Source organism: Lepidochelys kempii, chromosome 5 (assembly GCF_965140265.1).
Source record: "Lepidochelys kempii isolate rLepKem1 chromosome 5, rLepKem1.hap2, whole genome shotgun sequence".
Taxonomy (NCBI): Eukaryota; Metazoa; Chordata; order Testudines; family Cheloniidae; genus Lepidochelys; species Lepidochelys kempii.
The window spans coordinates 97,940,379-97,951,031 of NC_133260.1; positions in this window are offsets into that span (position 1 = coordinate 97,940,379).

Consider the following 10,653-nt stretch of genomic DNA (forward strand, 5'->3'; position numbering starts at 1 on the left):
AGGCTCACAACTGAAATTCCTTTGTTGTGACTGACAGCCTTACTGCTGGAGAATGTAGTTCTCAGCAACCAGGGAGCCCACATGGATTCACCTAGCTTAGCCTGAGGCATCTTGTTTAGATGAGTTACCCACTCAAAGATAATGTATAGCTGCATTTTTCAGTTTTGTTCTCAACTTGTTACTGTTGCCTAGCTGTCCTTTTGATTTCTTTGCATTTGCTGTGGTTTTGAGTCCCCTCCCCCTGCCACATTTGTTGTACTTCCCAAGTACACTGGGCCTTTTGTCTGCTGGGCTGTTACATGTCATGCTAACTATATTTTTCACAAATTATTTTAAATGCAGATTCCAAACACACATTCAGAGTGCATTGTGGATGTAAAACTATTTCCTTTGATTATTTTTTGTTTTACATCCTACATCCTACAATACAGTTATTTTTGAATGAAATGGCACTGTTCACAATGATTAACCATATGTAAGTTATGGGTGGGCCAATATTACAGTGTTTATTTTAAAAAAAATCATATAATTTAATACTTTTTTTAGGAATAAAATATTCCTAGAAAGTATTGCTCCAACAACATAAATGGGAATGTGTGAAAATAATATACTATGAAGGACCCCTACATGCTCCATATTAAAGAAGTGTTGAGATTTTCACTTAGAGCAGGATTAAAACCTCTCTACTGCACACACTTAAATGTTTGAATTTAGCCTCTAAATTTAAGACACTATCTCTTCATCGACCAGTTAAATTTTTCATAATATCTTCTTGGTCAAAGATTTAATAACTTTGCCAGAGAAAACAGTTAAAAAGAAGTCCCTTTGGAAATTTTGCTTGAAATTTGACTGGGTTTTGGGCATCTAATAGCTAAACAACTACAATCACTCCAAACTTCTCTCTCTCACACACACACACACACAGGTTAGGGATAGGGACAGGGACAGTCATTACATTTAAAAATGTAACAGAAAGTTAGCTGTTCACCTTACTCTTCTTAGCCTAAGTCAGCCTCACAAAAAGAGCATAACAGAATTCTCAAGTTCCACCAGTCTTTCTGAAGCCACTTTTCCAAGTCTTCAGATCACCTTCTCACAAACATTCCTAACTCTGAAATTGAAGGCAAGAGAGTAGGGGTCATGAGATCTATGTGCTAGAGCAGGGCTCTGGGGGAATTAAAGGGTAGGTATTGGTCTGGGCAGTGTGTTGTGTTGAATAGGGCTGTAGGTGTATAAGGGGAGAAGCAGGGAACTTTGGGAAGGAGGCCATGAGGAAGCTGCAACGGGTGGGAAGCGAGACTATGAAGTTGGATGGAAGGAGTGCGGGGGCGGGGGGGCGCAATTTGGGATGAGAGAAGTCCATAGAGAGTCTGTTGGAAGGAGCAGTTGTCAGAGCTTTTTCTTGAAGGGGTCCTTGATTTTGGAAAAGATGCCCTCCACTAGGTCTAAAGTCCAGATTTCCAGTCTTCTGGGCATGCTGCAAACGCCATCTTTTCTCCCTCTTCGTTAAGGCTCTTGAGGAGAGTGTGGGCTGAGGTGGATATATTTAGGAGCAGTCCTTTGTTTATGTTTATGTTTATGTTGTGATATTAATGTATGGGATAGGTTCCCAGAGCACTGGATGGGCACTTACAATTGTACTTTACAAAATTGAAGAGAAGGAAAGAAAAATAAATGAAAATATTCCTGCTGAAAGTTATGCACATGTGTAAGTGCTTTGCTGAAGCATTGGTACATGAGACATGGATTCTGTGATGGTGTTACCTTGGCCGCCACCACACCAGGCAACAGGATTTTGGGAACAGTTCTTACTGTTTTGCACCGATTCCTGTCTGCAGTTGAAAAGCCATGTGGGGGGAAGCAGGCATGAGTATGCACATGTATATTAAACCATACAAACGGAAGGGAGTAGGGGACAAAAGATTTATGGGGGCAGTGGGGCTGTAGGAGGCATGTGGAAGAGGGAGGCTAATCAGGAGGTCATACCAGGGAACAGGCCTCCATGGAGGCAATATGGGCTGTGCACGGGGGGAATGGGGGGGCATGGGGATTATCATGTGGGATTTTCACACCATCATTGGATGTATTCAGATCTGCATAAGGGGACACAGGTAATGGAGAGAAACATTTCCATGAGTCTTTCCCTCCCATGCCCCCAAGCTCACAAAAGCCCATCTGCCACAACTGGAAAAAGATCTCTACTGGGAGGTTAGTTCCAAACCCTGTAAGTATCCTAGTGAATATCCATTTCAGCATTAATGTAACAATTCCATCAATAGCTCGTACCACACTGATGTAGGAGAAAGCAGCCAAAGACAGAACATTTCCTAGGAGGCATGTTGCTATGCAAGGATGGGGGAAATGCAGATTATCACAGACCTCCAGACAGGTACCAAGACGTCCCCACAGAACCCCAGATTCTTTATACTTGGAGGCCCTCAAAGCCCTCAATTCCTTCCAGTTGAGGTGACCACTAGAGAAGGAAATCTAGGAGTCGCATATAACTTCTTAGCTCATAGTCTCCATCCTGCAGATTCTTACGAGAGGAAATGATATGACTCAAAGTCTTATATTTCTTTTAAAGTATATACTTTATTGATATTATGGGTCAGGCACCCAAGACGGAATCCCCACAGCTATGCCACAAAACCAGCAGCATGACCACTGAAATCTGGGCCACCACAGAGACACATATGCACCAGCAGGAACATTTGACATGAAACAGAAATGAAATAGTGAAGGCATATGGTGGTTTCATCACTTTACAAATGAGATCACGAGATGGACCTACCAGCCACCAATGTCTTGTCAAGTGACTCAACACCAACTCAGGGGCTTGGCCATCCGCTGTGTATACCAGAGTCCATACCAGCCTGCCAGCTTTATGCATTTGATCCAACATAAACTGGATGGAGAAGCCCTTGTGGATAGCCTTGCACATCCAAGGGTATGGCATGGCTTCTGACCTTGCCTGCCTCAGCTTTAATATAGAGCAGGCCACAACATTGGCATGAGACTGTGCTCTCTGGAAATGGGTGATCCAAAGTGTGCACTCTACACTCCACAAACAGGAGAATTAATGAATGAATGATAATATATTTTTGTTCATTCTTCCATAACTCCAAAATAAATGAAATGATTTTTCTCAGTCTTTCCAACAAAAACAGCAATTGCTTCTGGTCTCAACCCAGCTGCTAAACATTTCAGTTCCAATGGAGAATATTTCAGATAGTGAAGAAAGAATGAAAAAAGGAAGTTATAATTGAAACCCTTATGTAAATTTATTACAGGGTTTGTAATAGCCCGTGAGAAAAATATAATTCCTTGTTCCTCAAAGATATTAAAAATCAAATATTTGTTCCTTTTATAAACACATGTATACTGATTCAAATGAATCATTTGTGATTTTTGAAATTCATTTGGGAAGTAAATAGAAATGTTACTCCACCTGCTTAATTCTGTTTTTTAATTCTATTTTAATCAAATATTCATCAATCCTAATTTTATATGTCCAAAATTATTGAAAAGTACGAATGATAAATTCAAGTATAAAATCCAAAGTGTTAATTTATATAATAATTCACCTATTTGTTTTTAATTCCATAAGCTGTGGTGATCTTGTGAAGATCTGAAGATTTACAATAAAAACATAGCCACCTGACAGTAAATTTTCAATAAATGACATCTTTATTAAAAACTTAGTCAAAGGAAACCTTAAACTTTTACAAAAAGAAAAGGAGTACTTGTGGCACCTTAGAGACTAACCAATTTATTTGAGCATAAGCTTTCGTGAGCTACAGCTCACTTCATCGGATGCATATCGTGGAAACTGCAGCAGACTTTATATATACACAGAGAATATGAAACAATATTCTCTGTGTATATATAAAGTCTGCTGCAGTTTCCACGATATGCATCCGATGAAGTGAGCTGTAGCTCACGAAAGCTTATGCTCTAATAAATTGGTTAGTCTCTAAGGTGCCACAAGTACTCCTTTTCTTTTTGCGAATACAGACTAACACGGCTGTTACTCTGAAACCTTAAACTTTTATACTCATATTGTACAGTGTACGCAATAAGGGAATTCAGAAAGAATGATTGGTCAGACTTGTATTCTTCCCAGTAGATTATTGGGAATTGAATGTTGTGACTGGAAAGGCAATTTTCCCAAATTTGCAATAAGGACTCAGTTTTCACCTACCCTATAACTGTGGCGTCAAAGACAATGATGATAATTGTCCAGGTAAAATAGGTGCAAACAAAAGGATGGTTTGGTGTTTGATTCTGCTCTCACAGAACTCAGTTAAAGTTTTGCCATTGTTTTCAGTGGATGCAGGATCAGGGCTTGGGATACATTTGCTAATATTTATCTATTTAAGCCCCAATACTGTAAATGGCTCTGTGCTGGAGAAGCTCCTTTGTAATCAGTTGGGCTTGGTAGGTCTCAAGGATCTGCCAATGGGGAGTGAGCTGTAGGCTGGGGCCTTAGAAAGTAAGTTATGTCACGTGACATTTGAAAAGTAATTTCACTAAATTTGCAAAAAATATTTTAGATTTAGACAATGGACGCATAGACATAGGTCAAATCCAAGTGAATCATTGCTAAAGGATCTCCATCCAGGCTATAGCCAGGTAAACAAAGTAATTATTTTACACGTGCTAAGACATGTATTAATTTACATGGACAGTAGTATTACTTATTTCAAAAGTTACTTATTTGTACTTATATATAATGAAATAAATACATTTTATGTACTTGATGGCTGAATGTATAGATTCAGTTGCATAATGCACTCATGATTTACATAGCCCATTGCTAAACCCACAATACAGATTCATCCTTTATTCCTCCATTTTAAACACATAAACACACACCCCTCTGGAATTCTCTACTCTTTTTTTGTTTGGGCAGAGGGAAAGAGAAAGAACTGAGTTAATTTAGTGCTCAGTTGTGAAAGGTGCTCAACTAGCACCCCTAGAGAGAATTCAGAGTAACAGCCGTGTTAGTCTGTATTCGCAAAAAGAAAAGGAGGACTTGTGGCACCTTAGAGACTAACACATTTATTTGAGCATAAGCTTTTGTGAGCTACAGCTCACTTCATCGGATGCATACTGTGGAAAGTGTAGAAGATCTTTTTATACACACAAAGCATGAAAAAATACCTCCCACCACCCCACTCTCCTGCTGGTAATAGCTTATCTAAAGTGATCACTCTCCTTACAATGTGTATGATAATCAAGGTGGGCCATTTCCAGCACAAATCCAGGGTTTAACAAGAACGTCTGAGGAGGGCGGGGGGGGGGGGGGAGGGGGGTCTGAGGAACGTCTGAGGAAAAAACAAGGGGAAATAGGTTACCTTGCATAATGACTTAGCCACTCCCAGTCTCTATTCAAGCCTAAGCTAATTGTATCCAATTTGCAAATGAATTCCAATTCAACAGTCTCTCGGTGGAGTCTGGATTTGAAGTTTTTTTATTGTAATATCGCAACTTTCATGTCTGTAATCGCGTGACCAGAGAGATTGAAGTGTTCTCCGACTGGTTTATGAATGTTATAATTCTTGACATCTGATTTGGTTGCTGGTGAGTATTTGCTTCAGGTTGGGGGGCTGTCTGTAGGCAAGGACTGGCCTGTCTCCCAAGATTTGTGAGAGTGTTGGGTTATCCTTCAGAATAGGTTGTAGATCCTTAATAATGCGTTGGAGGGGTTTTAGTTGGGGGCTGAAGGTGACGGCTAGTGGTGTTCTGTTATTTTCTTTGTTAGGCCTGTCCTGTAGTAGGTGACTTCTGGGAACTCTTCTGGCTCTATCAATCTGTTTCTTCACTTCCGCAGGTGGGTATTGTAGTTGTAAGAATGCTTGATAGAGATCTTGTAGGTGTTTGTCTCTGTCTGAGGGGTTGGAGCAAATGCGGTTTTATTGCAAAGGTTGGCTGTAGACAATGGATCATGTGGTGTGGTCAGGGTGAAAGCTGGAGGCATGTAAGTAGGAATAGCAGTCAGTAGGTTTCCGGAAAAGGGTGGTGTTTATGTGACCATCGTTTATTAGCACTGTAGTGTCTAGGAAGTGGATCTCTTGTGTGGACTGGACCAGGTTGAGGTTGATGGTGGGATGGAAATTGTTGAAATCATGGTGGAATTCCTCAAGGGCTTCTTTTCCATGGGTCCAGATGATGAAGATGTCATCAATATAGCGCAAGTAGAGTAGAGGCGTTAGGGGACGAGAGCTGAGGAAGCGTTGTTCTAAGTCAGCCATAAAAATGTTGGCATACTGTGGGGCCATGCAGGTACCCATAGCAGTGCCGCTGATTTGAAGGTATACATTGTCCCCAAATGTAAAATAGTTATGGGTAAGGACAAAGTCCAACACTCTCACAAATCTTGGGAGACAGGCCAGTCCTTGCCTACAGACAGCCCCCCAATCTGAAGCAAATACTCACCAGCAACCACATACCACACAACAGAACCACTAACCCAGGAACCTATCGTTGCAACAAAGCCCGTTGCCAACTGCGCTCACATATCTATTCAGGGGACACCATCACAGGGCCTAATAACATCAGCCACACTATCAGAGGCTCGTTCACCTGCACATCCACCAATGTGATATATGCCATCATGTGCCAGCAATGCCCCTCTGCCATGTACATTGGTCAAACTGGACAGTCTCTACGTAAAAGAATAAATGGACACAAATCAGATGTCAAGAATTATAACATTCATAAACCAGTCGGAGAACACTTCAATCTCTCTGGTCACGCGATTACAGGCATGAAAGTTGCGATATTACAACAAAAAAACTTCAAATCCAGACTCCAGTGAGAGACTGTTGAATTGGAATTCATTTGCAAATTGGATACAATTAACTTAGGCTTGAATAGAGACTGGGAGTGGCTAAGTCATTATGCAAGGTAACCTATTTCCCCTTGTTTTTTCCTCAGACGTTTCTCAGACCCCCCTCCCCTCCCCCGCCCTCCTCAGACGTTCTTGTTAAACCCTGGATTTGTGCTGGAAATGGCCCACCTTGATTATCATACACATTATAAGGAGAGTGGTCACTTTAGATAAGCTATTACCAACAGGAGAGTGGGTTTGTGTGGGGAGGGGCGGGGGGGGGGGGAGAAAACCTGGATTTGTGCTGGAAATGGCCCACCTTGATTATCATACACATTGTAAGGAGAGTGATCACTTTAGATAAGCTATTACCAGCAGGAGAGAGGGGTTGGGGGAGGTATTTTTTCATGCTTTGTGTGTATAAAAAGATGTTCTACACTTTCTACAGTATGCATCTGATGAAGTGAGCTGTAGCTCACAAAAGCTTATGCTCAAATAAATGTGTTGGTCTCTAAGGTGCCACAAGTACTCCTTTTCTTTTTCCTAGAGAGAATGAAATCCTCTATTTGTTCTGTGAACAAGTACAAGAGAAGGGGAAGTGATAGTGTAATCATTAACTCATTGACTTCACAAGATGCTTTGCTTAGAGGGGCCATCCAGAGTAGTGAGAATCTAGCTCAATCTCCATGACCCAATTTTTTAGTCTCTCTGCTTACACTACCAGCAAGAGAACCCCATTGTGATGATGGTTTTTGTGCTTTGGGCACACTAAGGGACAGAGCCCACTGAAGTCAAGGGAAAAATTGAGATCACTAATTCTTAGGCCTCACCACACAGCTGCCATATCATTTCTGCTTTTACGAATACAGATATCTTTTAAAATGATATAGTTACAAGCTGGGCCTACCACTGTAAAAAAATAATTTGCTGAGGAGAGCGTGAGCTTGCCAACTATTTAAGAAAGAGCATCAACTAACACAAGTGTCGATTTTTTTTTTTTGCCGTTGCTATTAAAAACCAGGCTCATTCATTTATTATTTTGGCAGCTGCAAATAAATTTGTTTTACCACCCAGGCTTTACAAGCTAAAACTGTGATGTCTGTTAGGCCCACTTACTTTTTGAATATTGTGAAAAAGGCTAAACTCACAAAATGATGTAATGACACATCCTTCTTTTCTTTTGTTATTCTCCTAATTCCCACACAATGCAGGCCTGGTCCAAGGGGGGACTCAGCAGGCTCCAGTTTGTTTGCTTTCTGCCATACAACTTTATTCCACTGTATCGCCGTGTGCAAAAATTCTACTATTTTCATTTATTTTACCCTCATATATAGATATGTAGATATGCAGTTATGCAGTTAAATATACACACCTTGCTAGCTCCTCATTGAAGAGGTTCTTTTATGGGCAAACCATCATTAATGATTGACTGAATACCTATGTTAAAGAGCAGAATATGCAAAATCTGTTGCCGGATATTTCAACAGTTTTCTTCCGACAACTGATCAAAATATAGCTGCAGGAATCTACATCCATCCTAGGTCACTGGTTCCCAGCACAACTGTTAGAATATAGAAAATTCAATTAGATAGGCATTTGTATTAGAGAATAAAACCAACCTTTAAACCAAATATGATGCATCATGTTGACATAACAAATGTAGACATTAATTAAAGAGCAGCAGAATCCAGCAGAGAAGTTTGCCCTCCATCTGCTTGACCTGAGGTAATAACTATGTTCCTTTAACAAGAGCTGACAGATTTTCTTGTGTTTGTCTTGAATCACTGAAGTCACCACCCTTGGTATGAATAACCGTAACCATATGTGTGACATCACACACAACAGGCAGGCCACAATTAACTACTCTTTTATTTTTCTTTGTTCCTTTTCATTTATTTTTATTCTCCTGGGACATGTGGGATCTCTACCTTTCTGCATCATTTATATTAGATGCAATGATGTTTGGGTCTGGGTTCGGATCTAGCCTGCCTCTCCCCATCTCCCTTCATAAAAGTCTAAGTGGTTCAGACTGTAAGGTTTGGGTTGGACTGATAGCTAATTTGCATGTTTGTGTTTTATTGGCCAGGTTCAAGAAACCTGGTGCAGATTGTAAATTATACCTTGTTGCTCCTACCAAATCCCAAGGACCTTAGGGATCATTCACCCCAGGCTGTTCCTGTCATCACCCTCACTGGATTTTCTGATGCAGAGGGAGGAATTTTTAAACTTCCCCATTAAGCACTTTCCTGGTGGGAATCATTGAGGGAAGTCACCTAGAGCAGTGCTACTCAAAGTGGTGGTCCGCGGACCAGTGCCAGTCCATGAGCCATCGGCTGCCAGTCTGTGCGCATATTGGAAAAAAAAATTGCTGGTCCCCCACATCAGATAGCTTGAGAAGCACTGACCTAGCGCACTGTTCCTACACCCACTGGAGCCAAGGGCAAAACTCAAATTGACTTAAGTGGGCAAGATCAGGAGCCAAGTAGGTTTTTTGATGTCAGGGACCTGCACCAGGGTTTATTCTTGTGGAAACTAAGGTAAACTTACTGTGTTATTATTAAGTGCTAAGAGTATGCTAGGTACCTTACACTCTTGTATGAAAACAGGGTTCCAAGGGCCTAATTCTCAGTTAAACTACAGCCCCTTTACACTAATCTGGCTATGTAAAAGGGCCTTAAAGGTGGGTTTAAATATCATTTACAGTGACCCCAAGGGATCCCTTATACACCCACAGCTGTGTAATGGAGCCTTAGTGTAAATGAGAGATAGGCCCTGGATATCCAAGATGAATCTGGTTAAAGGCAATAAGGAAATCCAACAAATGTAATTAGATAACTACCATGAATACCATGTGTTCAAAATATATATTCTAGCATTTCACTGTTGTTTAAGTATAAGAAAGTGCAACAGCTCCACTACAGTAGTTAAATGAGAGTGTGATACAAACATAACTAAAAACAAGAAATATAAGAGTGCAGTCCCATCCCATTTCTATTCCTCTTGTTATTACCAAACTAGATGGTAAAGCACAAATGCATCATGGTAACAGTTTACTTGTACCATAAGAAGTGTACCATAAGAAGTGTGTGATGTTTACTTGTACAATAGACACTTGTAGTTTCCCATAAATAACAAATTGATGGTATATTCCAGAACTGAAATGGAACTATTTAAACCTGTGCACATACTCATTAGATAATCAGGAAAGCTGTTTTCTCCCCGTCTCATTATGCACGAAACATCAAATGAGTTCCACTAGAAATAGGCACCCAAGAGGCTACTTGCTTTGTCACAATACAGTATGTAATACCTCCCTGATAGGAGAGTTAATTCTCTTGGTCAATTTAAAAAACACAAAAAAAAGCTGTTTTTTTTTTCCCTTGGTATTGTTGCCTCACTGTAATAAATAACATTCCTTCTAATTATCTAAGTTCCTCAAGCTGCCTTTGCTGACCCACATGACGAAAGCACGGCCTCACAGTTCAGGATCATAAATCCAAAGATTACAAACATGGAGCAAAATTCATGAGAAAGTCTTGAACTCATGGCACACTTCTATGAAAGCAGATGGATGATGTGTAAGACTTTTTAAAGAATTTATTTTTAAACTTCTTACTCCGTTTCTTCTCACTCCTAACCACTAAGTCAAGGACAATGATTTAAGGCTAAGTAACACCCAGGAGTGTTGGGAAGCCTGCACACTGCTGACTTTCCCGCATAATCATGGTGCAAAATAAGTGTGCAAATACCATCCTCTAGAGGGCAGCAATCATATTGAAAGACATTTCTGAGCTCACTGCAGAGGTTCCTAATTCACTATG